We start from the raw sequence: 11489 nt of genomic DNA, 5'->3' as shown, positions 1-11489 counted from the left end.
CCATGCCAAGAGCCCATAGTTATAAGCAGCATGCAAGCGAGCAGATTGCCGAATGTAAAGTGAGTGTAAGTAGCACTCAATCAATTAAAGAATTATTGTTCGTTCTATAAAATAAGCATCGTATATCCGTTTAGGTATAAACATAGCAGTATCAATAGATATATATTTACTTAGTAAAGCCCATCAATAACCATAAATTAATACAGATTATATGTCTTAATCTTATCACAATTGAAGATATTTTAGCATAATCTGGAATTGCACTTTATTATCTACCAAAAACTACCTGGTCATAAATAATAATATTAATGCGAATGGAATTTGTTTACAACCAGCAAGTTGGTTGCCTCTTTACGCTTCATCTAATCGATGCTATCTTCTTGAAATTTTTCATGCGTTCCTACATTTGGAACAACGAAGAAGGACATCCTTACATCATAGAAAATATTTGCAGGCAAAGCCACGGGCAGAAGCTAGTATTATTCATACGTACTATCGAATATTGTAACTTCTACCTTACACTAGGAAATAAGACTTGTTTGTAAGGGCTCACAGATACGACTGCGGATTAAGTAATAAAAGTGCGCGCCAAGAATAAGCGAAACAATTCTAAAGCATATTTGTTGAGTGATTTTTAAATATTTCGTCTATTTGTAATGTTAAATCCCACCCAAAACATAAATGTGAAAGGCTGCCAAGTTCGATAATATTGGAATTTTTCGCCTATAAAAGAAGTGAGATCTAAATAAGTACCAAGTTCCATACACAGACCTCAGTTAAAAATGATATAACAAGTTGGCAAGTTTTCACACACTTTGTTATAAACCTACTAAACGCAATGAGTCAAGTATATAATTATCTATTAAAACTTGCCAAGTTATATCATTTTTAACTGAGGTCTGTGTATGGAACTTGGTACTTATTTAGATCTCACTTCTTTTATAGGCGAAGAATTCCAATATTATCGAACTTGGCAGCCTTTCACATTTATGTTTTGGGTGGGATTTCATTTATTTTTGTAAGGTTTATTTTCTTTTTTTCTTATTTTACTTTACTTTGACTAAATACAAACCTTCGTAACGAATTTTAGGTCGGTACGACCATTGGAAGATATAGATAAATTTTTTGTTTTAGTTCCTTAGGGGTATGAATTTACACCTTCATTATTTTTAAAACCGACTCACACTTGGCCATTTTCAGATTTTTTCCTTTACCTTGACCTAAAGACCTACCTCCATGCCAAATTTCAAGTCAATACGACCATTGGAAGTGGTCTAGGTTTTTGATGAGTGAGTCAGTCAGTGAGTGTATAGTAAAAATAGCGATTTTCTGACGTCAATATCTCAAGACCTACAATAGGTACATTAATGAAATTTTGTATTTTAGATAAGTAAGTAGATCTCGACAGATACTAGAAATTTCATATGCGTAGATAAAATAGATTTTGAGTTATAGGTGGGTCGAACTTGGCCCGAAATGGTTCGTGTAATATAACCCACGGCAGGTGTGTCGGTTTTTTTGCTCGAACTTGGCGGACACACTGCCGTGTGTCTAGATGAGATGTAAAGGTTTTTAAAAACAATTTACGAATTATTTTTAGTGTTTCCATTTCGTAATGTATCATTTGTTGTGATATACAATCAAATGGGCGGGTCAATTAATACCTACATCAATTTTCGGTATCGGCCATGCACCGAACATAATCCCGCTTACTTTCCTTTACTACATTATCTGTAGGTGTGTGTGACTCGTTGAGTCACCATGGTGCCAATGTTCGACAGCGGAGTTGCAACATGAGCAATCCGCCCATCACATACTCTGGGAGTGTGGTCTCTGGCAATCTGAGCGTAACACTATGTTAGATAATTTAATTGTTTCATCAGGTGTAGTCTATTATACGGACCTTGTGGAGTCTAGAACGAATTTCCGTGCGTTTAGGCGTTTTTGCCATACCTATTATTGGAAGCAAGTATAACAGCTCACACATAGGACCCACTTAGTTTTAAGTCAAATTTCCGTGGTGCTTGGCGACTGGGCTTCTCCCAGTTGTGGAGTCTCTTTGTGCCTTAAGGCTTAAGTCATTCTGTCTCCTGCATTAAATTCACCGAGGGAAGTGGAAACTATCGTTTTCTTTTCTTCTCCTCTAATAATATCTTCTGATTTATTTCGTTGCGGGATCCAAGACAGTCATTCATGTCCCTGGGACGCGCCGGACTTCAATGTTCCAGTGTTTTCATGGTTGTATCTACTGTAGATCCTGGCTTACAGGAGTTGCAGCGGCATGGGAGGTTGTGGCGGGCTTGTCCCATAAAAAAAAAAGTGTGTGTGAGATCAACAAGGACATGAAATCAATCAGTTCAAAATAAATAAATTGACAATAAACAATAGTCTCGGCATAATATAATAATAAAGGTTTAAGTGTCGGAGAGTCATGCTTCGGCACGAATGGGCCGCTTCAACGGGAGTGATACCACGGCCTCACAGAAAACCGACGTGAAACAACGCTTGCGTTGTGTTTCGTTAAGTGAGTGAGGTTACCGGGCCTACCTTTCCCAATCTTCTCAATCCCCGATTCCCCAACAACCCTTAAATTCCTAACTCCCAAAATACCGGCAACGCACGTCGGCAGCGATTGCTTACCATCAGGTGATCTGTATGCTCGTTTACGGGCTTATACCATAAAAAAAATGATTTTGCAAACACACACTATTTATATACGTCATCAGTGTAATTACGAGCCTGACACCTGAACAATACCTACCTCCATATATATTGAACAACATGAAAACACAACGTACCTATATAAATGTACCATACAAAGTATATAAAATGTACTCTCAGTAGCTCCTAACAAAGTAACGTCATGATGATGTACGCCAAACAATTTGTTTGTCCCTCTTTTGTCTGTTGTCTGACGATGCCGCGCCTACATTCCGCTTAATTTATTCCCTTTGAATATTCAAACCGTTAGCTCCTCAATACTCATTTAATTTTCTAATATAGGAATAGGAACTCGCAAGATAATATTTTGCTAAAATCTCAGCCGATTGTAACGTCTTTGTTTGTGGTGACCATGCTTCTAAGTTATTGATGTTTTACGGAGAACGAGATCGTCATAACTGGATAATGCTCATAACACGTATTTTTAAACCTGTTAAAATATTGTAGAAGTAGTCTACTGAGAATGAAATGCACATATGAAACCTATCTTAAATAGACGAAAGTAATAAATGTAACAAAATTATATTCCTGTAAAATAAAAGTATCAATTTGCAGTAATTTGTCAATTTGACCATTCTAAAGCTGGACAATAAAGAATGTTTATATTTTAAAAGGTGTTCACTAAAACTACAACTACACTTTATTCACAACAAACTACGAGACATGTACATGCGTACTTACCTACGATTACGCAATAAAACATAACGTTCCATTTTTATCCTACAACCATTAGACCTCATGGTAAACCGAAAGTACGTAGGCAAGAGATCCCTATTATTAATCATTTCGTTCCTTTAATGAATGGAAATTATGCAGATTCCGAGCCTGTAACACAATGGGAGCGATCTTTAGCGCCTCTCCCAAAAGATGAAGGCTTGCGACCAAAACGTGCCTACGTGCTTCCATTCTAACAAAACACCCTCTTTATTTTATCGAGATAAACAATACAATGTACTTTGCAAACCTTTTTAGTAGGTATATGTTTATGTAGGGGGCTACCGACACATGTATTGATTAGCTACAACACTCATGAAGTAGAAATCGGATGAAAGACTTTAACAAGTGGAACAGGTACAACTCACAAAAAATACAAATTCATTTATTAATTAAGACAACTTATAGACAAAACAATGAAGATTATTAACATTTTGTATTTAAATTACACTAATATTATAAATCTTTCAGTTTCTGTGTTTGGATGTTTGTCTGTCAATCACTCTGAACTACTGAACAGATTTTGATGAAATTTGGTATACAGACAGGGTATGAGCTGACTTGGATCATAGAATACTTTTTATCCTACAGAGACGCAGTCGAAGCCGCTGACACATATTAACACGTCCACGAAATAAAACATAAGAAAAATATCCTATTGTCTGGTAGTGGCAGCAATGATTTATTTAAATAATATTAGCGAAATCAGTAGCGGTAACAAAGTACACTTTACTCCCCGGGTTCAAAAAAGAAACATAACAAAATCAATACCAAAATTCAGAATTTAAATATTTCGGCTCTCTAGTCGGTATATTAATAGAATCGGCTTAATCGTTATCAATGCGATCGAGTATGGGTGTGGCCAAATTTCGCGATATCGTGCGAATTACGAACGTTGTACTCGCGAAATTGAAAACGATGACGTCATCCCACGGTAGCGAATTAATAATTATTTTTATGGCACTGCTACTTGGCATTTACTTTGGTATTACTACTATGGTTATCTCAACAGAAATGTTTAATCTCAAAATACTGAGCATTTTAACCCGTAGCCCGACCACCAATTGTGATGATGGCAAACCCTCTAAGCGCCTGTTTCACCACCTTTATATAAATACGCGATAAACTGATGTGATTTGTATGAACTATCCCTTAGTTCGTACAAATTTTGTCGTTAATTCTTTATTAGGACATTGTAAAACAGGCCCTCAGTCTTGCAGTAATGCGGAGCCGCAGAAAACCTGATGGGTTGCCGAAGCTCCGGCTCAAAAAGCAGGAGTAGAAAAGGGGTAGTTTTTGGTCAGTAAGAGTCTGACTCCACCCTCTCGCTTTGCCCAAGGCGGAGAAGACATTGGATGATACTCCATCCTTTAAAAAAGTCTAGCACTGGACTATCACAGGCTCTTGATAACAGTGATCATTAACAATCTAGTAAATATATTCGAAGTATTTCTTTTCCCCTTTTTCATATCATTATTTAAGGAAATATAAGATGGAAGCGCACTAGGACCTAAATTAATTAGAACGAGACTTGAGTCGCAGCGAACTTCGCAAATTGAGATCTTATCTTTTAATGCGGTCGCTCCGGACTCGTTGATTTATTTAGAGAATCGCCTTTCATTACCAATCCGTACCCTTTCCTTACTTATCTGAGAACATCTAGATCGAATAGCTTGGGCTAACGGACCTTGGGTGGTAGCAATTAGATGGTACTTATACCTACTAATTTCTAGGCTAAGTATAAACTTAATATTCCGGTAAAAGTCATGTAATTATGTAACATTAACTTGGTTGTCAGTAAAATTTTATTACTACGATCGGCCTAGATTGGGCTCAGCTTTAGACTGTAAGTATGACCCGGAGCTGCAGACTATCAGGGTTACCGGAGTTCTTCCGACTCGAATAACAGAAGTAGAAACGAGGTAAACGAGGCGAGAGCTCTCGCCTCACCCAAGGCGGAAGATCATTAGATGATTTTCCCCTCTTTAAATGTAAACACACAACGTATACATGTTGGAGATTGCGTTTTAGAAGTTACAGGTAAGTACCTAGGTTGTGTCCGAAAAAAAGGGGCTAGAGACGAGTACCTTGCCTGTATGTTATGGAACTCTAACAACACAAATCTAAATCCGATTTGCTACCTACACTGATAAATCACAGACTGCAACTAATATAATCAACAGAAATAACGAATAACTATATTTAAGGCAAAGATCACACAAACAAAAATCTAACACCTCAAGAAAATACTGGTATATAGAAGGTACATTCATTTTACCAGAATTTTGTAAAGTTTATGTAGATAATATGATTATTTCACCCCAAATACTGGACATATCCAGTTTTTGTATCATAGTGGACTTCGAATGACCTTTACCTAATCCAATAAATCGAAATAAAATATACAAAACAGTTATCACATTAGATAAGAACGCAAAACTGATTGGATGTGCGCCTGATATCCGAGTACGTAGGTTATTAATTCCGCAAACAAAATCAAAACAACGAGGCATCAACTAACCTCGAAGCTCAACATAAATCCATCAAGCACCAATCCTTGAGACACTCAAAACTAACCAAAGTACCCAAATTGTATTTACAACGTCTTTAAAACAATTAATTAGTTATTTGATTCGCAGACAAAGACCGAAGTTTAATTGTCCCATCAATAAAGCAAGGGGAAGATACAGTAATGGAATAGTTGGCGGGACTCAATCACATGGCTCGTAAACCCATAACTATAGTTCCAGGGAGTTACTTCCACTACATATAATTAAGATTGAATTTATCGTGCACGTCTCGGCGTCGTGTCGTTACGTTTAACTAGCGTTTCACTATGTTGCTTGTTGCTGTTGTGTTTTCTGTTGCTAAGTTGCGAATTGATTTGTAAGAATGTACCTAATTTAAAATATATTAATTTTTAAAATGTATTTGTAATTTTTTGTTGTTAAGTAGTTTTAAGTCTTATTAGTTTTATATATGTAGTTGCATACAACTACAATTAATAGCGTTCAATTGTCTCTACCTACCCCCTGGGAACAGGTGTGAGGTTATGTAGGTATGTAATCCTATAAGTCTTCCTTTTTAAAATTAAAATAAAGTATAGTGAACAACAACCCGACAGAATTTTTATTTACTATTACGAACAAAACAAAATTGCACGTCACTACGGCACGGCAGGGTAAACCATAAATAACTTAATCCTAACACGCCGCAGAAAATCAATCTATTTCCCAAATGTGACAAAATTAGCGTGTAATATTTCCTGTTCGAATTATAAATGCCCTCGTTTCCCGGCAGTGTCCGCGGGCGAGATGAGACACACAATGCGGGGCGCGAGCCGATCACACGGCACGCGACGATCACGCGGCGGACACGTGCCCGCCACCAACCAATCCCTCTCCTCTACTTTATTCTACAACTATCCTCTCATTTAAGACTCGTGTCATCGGCGACATCGGCGACAGACGCAACGCCCCGTGTAAATTCAGTTTAGATTTCATCAACCACCCCCTCGTTGCGACATTTACAAAGCAAATATCGTTCCCAGATTGCATTATTATTTAATTGTTTCGAGTGCCGCTCAAAGAGAGCAGTCTTGTTTGATCCATTATGCATCAAATATTGTTCAACTCTTGTTTCATATTTCTCTTCAAAAGGAAAGTGTTTTCACGGAACATCGAACTCTTCTGATGTTATTTGAATTTTTAAACCCTGCGTTATTTTTGTTTATACATAAGTAAGTGTTTACCTATTTGTATATTTTTGTATTGATATTAATTATTCCACCAGATAGGTAATGCACATTTACGTTGTTTCAGAGTAATATCCAAAACGCGATAGTCATGATGAAAGAGCGCGAACCTGGTGCAAAGTAAAGCAGCGGCCATACATCAGCCGGCTCCATTCTAATGGTAATTCGGGATATACGCGCGCCCGATATTGTTGGCCGGTCCCTTCTGCCGTAACAAATGTTTATTTTATACACAACGCCACTAACAATAGTGTGCAAATACCTAAACACCGTAAATGGTGGCGCGATGCGATTTAGATGATAATGCTCGCAGAAATAATAATGGGAGGCGTTTGTGATTGTGCGTTCTGTTTACAGTGCGGTCTGCGGTCCACCGTGTGCCGGGTGCGTGCTGCGCTCTACTGTTTGTGTAGCTAAATTATTTTCTTTTACTTTTTACCAATGACTGATGCTATTGTAGAAGGTTGGGAAGAAATTATCATATAAGTATCTAATATTTAAATGCGATTTTAATTTGGTAAACATGACGAAAAACACTTTGATCGTATCGTAGCTTCCCAACGAGTATTACAAGCTCAATCGATAACAAGAAAATAATATCTACCTACTTACAACATGACTAGAAAATCCACTTTCCTTCAAAATGTTTGCTTAATATTATTTATAATACAGAAAAGGCCTAAGTCTTTAACAAAATCAGGAATAAAACGTGAATGTTTTATGTAGGTTCAGGTAGCGGGGCGAGTGCCTCCACGTGCCTCCTACATGTTTAATTTGATATTGTTTAAAGACGGTGCGCCGGCTGACAGCCCTAACTCCCATGCATATTCATGTGGCGTGATTAATCATGGCGAACCTACCTCCCTTCACACACCTACTACATAGCCACCTATATACTTTGTTTATTATACAAACACCCACTGCGATGTTCAAATTGTGAGTTATTGGCTAAAACACGGCGAGTAAATTAGTTACGCGCGTTAGTGGTAATTTGTCGGCGGAATACTTCCTCAATTTTATGTTCTTTTTTTTCGCAATAAATTAACAGCAGCGCGGGGCTTTTCTTTCAATTTTTCTACTTTAATGATAAATACTCGTATTATTTCAAATTAAATGGTCATCGATCCACATTTTGCGTGTAGTCGTAAACTTCGTAGCCGCGGCTACGTAAGATTTGCATCTCGTAGCACATTAGCTACCTACATCATACTTAGCAGAAGTCTTTAAAAACCATTTGTCGGATAAATATTCTTTCATTCTTCCATTAATTAAAACAAACTAAAAGACCTCTAAATAGCATTTTAATCCCGCAAAACGAGGTTCATCAATTATAATAATTGATTACAAAAAAGCGGATGATTTATACATTCCTCACCCAGAGATTTTGTCGCGTGCCCTAATTTTTTTGTTAATAAAAAATAGTTTAGAGCGGCGGTAGTGAAAAGTCTTTGATGAATATAAAAAAAATGTGTAAATTAGCATAGAGAAGTAATAAAGAGTAATGGTTGATCGTGCATCTGCCGGTGGGCGGACATTCCCGCGATGCATGTCGGTTTTATGCTAATAGTGACGCTTTAACCGCGATTAGCGAATGTTATTACAAGAGTCATTGACGCGATGTACACGAGTTGTAAATTATTATAGTTTACTATTATAAATGTGGGCGAGATAACTTATAATTACAATCAGATAATACACTTATGGCGGTGCTTTTACATTTTTGCTATAATTAAGTAGACGTAACTATGTGAGAAAGAGTGTGAATCAAAATAAAGTTAGTTTTCTAAATGTGTATGAAATTGATATATTAAAATGTGATTAATTAACTCTTTACTTGCTTTTAAAGACAGAGTTTCGTGAAAATCGATCGTGCGTGGAGTAGGTAGATTAATTCAAAGGATCAAATAAAATTCATTGTAAGTGTAAAGTATTTGTATATAAAGAAGAATTATTCGAAAAATAGAGATTTTAGAATGTTTGCAGTTCATTGGTAAAAGTACAATATCTAATATTGCAGTTAATTAATACCTTACTACCTTAACTACTTTTACCTTAACTAGTTTTACCTTAACTAAAGTTATCTATTTTTGTATGACAACTATCTTGAGTGTCGGCAACGGTGTGGCTCGAAACTAGTCGAGCATTCTATAATAGTATACGAGAGTAAGTAGAATTATAATAATGATCTAGATTTTTCAACTTATTTGATCCAGGACTTCGTGAAATACCAGGAAGAAATTAAACGACGAAGACAAAGAACGAATAAAAATAATGAAAATTTGCAGCTACAGACTGTACAAAGAGAAATCTTCCAATTGGTACCTCACGAGGAAGATACAAGATCAAAAACGTTATCAGTAATGTAACACAAAGCGGGAGTGACACGTGACGTGGACGAGGCGGCGACGTCGTCGTCAATCGCGCGGCAATCCGTCAGCGCGCGCGCCGTCCCGCGGGACGCGCCGCGGGACTCGATTAGTGTCGCTCACTGACCCACCTAATTTGTAACTACTACTACAAAATACATGCTGCTTTTTGCAACTGCCAATCAAACATCGTCTGATAAAAATTACACCTTTAACAGTTTACCTAATAGTCAAATACTCAAACGTCACTCAATATTAAGACGCTCTCAAGAATAGTTTTGTCACTACAATTTTTTTATGAAAGACAGAGATAGAAAGATATTTAAGTTTAACTTAAAATTAAGTAGCGTTTCAGTATTGGAGCGTAAGTCTTTCTTTGCATCCAATCATTCATCACCATCTAACTGTTTCTTATGGTTAGTGTCAATAACCTATTGTAAAATAGGACATGTATGTAGTTCCTTTAACTAAGGTATAAGTCTATTTATTTATGGACATTTACATACTAGTCATTGGATAGATATCTATGTACCTATAGGTATACACCTCTAGCGAGCTGCCGTTATAAGGTGGGTCAAAAATCGTGATCTATTGGTGCGACATAGCAAGAGAATTTACCCATATTCGTAAGTCATATATTATCCTTTAACACCCTAATTGATTGATTAACAACTCCACAGGTACTACTATACTCAATACTTATATTGTTGTTACATATGAAGTTGTATAAGAGCAATTTCTATAAAACTAAAGTCAATAAGAACTTCATTAATTATTGTGTTATCGGCAAACTCACGTAACTGTTTGACGAAGATCAGTAGCAGCGCGACAATTGCCGCGTCGTGTGTCGCAGAATACTCTACTTACAAATATGAGCCTCTAGCATGGCTAGAAACTAGTCAAAATCCTCGTCCAACAATTACGTGAGTAAGCCGATAACATAATAAAAATATTTATAATGTCTCACAAAAGTTATAATAAAATTTTATTAAGAGCTTAATTTATTAACAATCGAATCTTTAAAACAACGCTCATACAGACGGATTACGGGATGCGACGACAAAAAAACGTACGGTACATACAAAATACACACATACATAGATACAGTACGAGAGTACTGCGTACAGTACAGTAGGCATCATTTTTCCACTACGTTGAATCAACACAGGAGCCATTCATCGGCGCAATGAAAATATTGGATCGTTTATCTTTTGTTTTTCCATTTCGAAACCTTTCGGTTTATTCGGTGTGTGATCGCGAATGTGCTCGCTGACAGTATCCATTTATGCAACAACTAAAAGGATACGTATTCACTGATATGTGAAATCACTATTTTGTTTGATGGACTAAAGCTTTTCAATTTTATTTTTTTCAGTTATTGATGTGATTGTTTTGTTTTGTTTGTTTGATTGCTTGCTTGTTGGCATTTGAAATGAGTTCTTTGTTTTTACTGTTTGTTATTTTCGTTGTGGATTTTTGTTGTAAAGTAATATAAAGTGATTAGGTACTTACTCAATTACCTACCTCTACTTGCATTATAGGTTTTTTTTCATGGTGTCACAAAAGTGTGTCTATTAACAAATAGACACACTTTTGTCGCAATAACCTATTTTAAACGCCTGAAACCTATGTTTATTAACCACTTATAAGAACAAATATAAAATAAACCGATCTAATACATTAAGTTCAATTTGGATCCGAAACAATAGAATCTGGTTATTCTGAAAAACCTTACGTTACAATTTAGGTACGCCCGGAAATCGAACCCAGGACTGCAAGTTTTTATTTTGTTCAATGAATGAAAATTAATCAAATTGTAAACTCCATTTATTACAATCTCAAAATAAATAGAATGTCTATTAAAGATTTACGTAGCTACTCTCAGACTCTCAGTACTCCCAAAGCAAAAAAGTTCGAATTAAGTGAATATTCGC

The sequence above is a fragment of the Spodoptera frugiperda genome, chromosome 28, assembly GCF_023101765.2.
Source record: "Spodoptera frugiperda isolate SF20-4 chromosome 28, AGI-APGP_CSIRO_Sfru_2.0, whole genome shotgun sequence".
Taxonomy (NCBI): Eukaryota; Metazoa; Arthropoda; class Insecta; order Lepidoptera; family Noctuidae; genus Spodoptera; species Spodoptera frugiperda.
The sequence above is the reverse complement of the archived record's forward strand: the minus strand, read 5'-3'. Positions refer to the sequence as shown.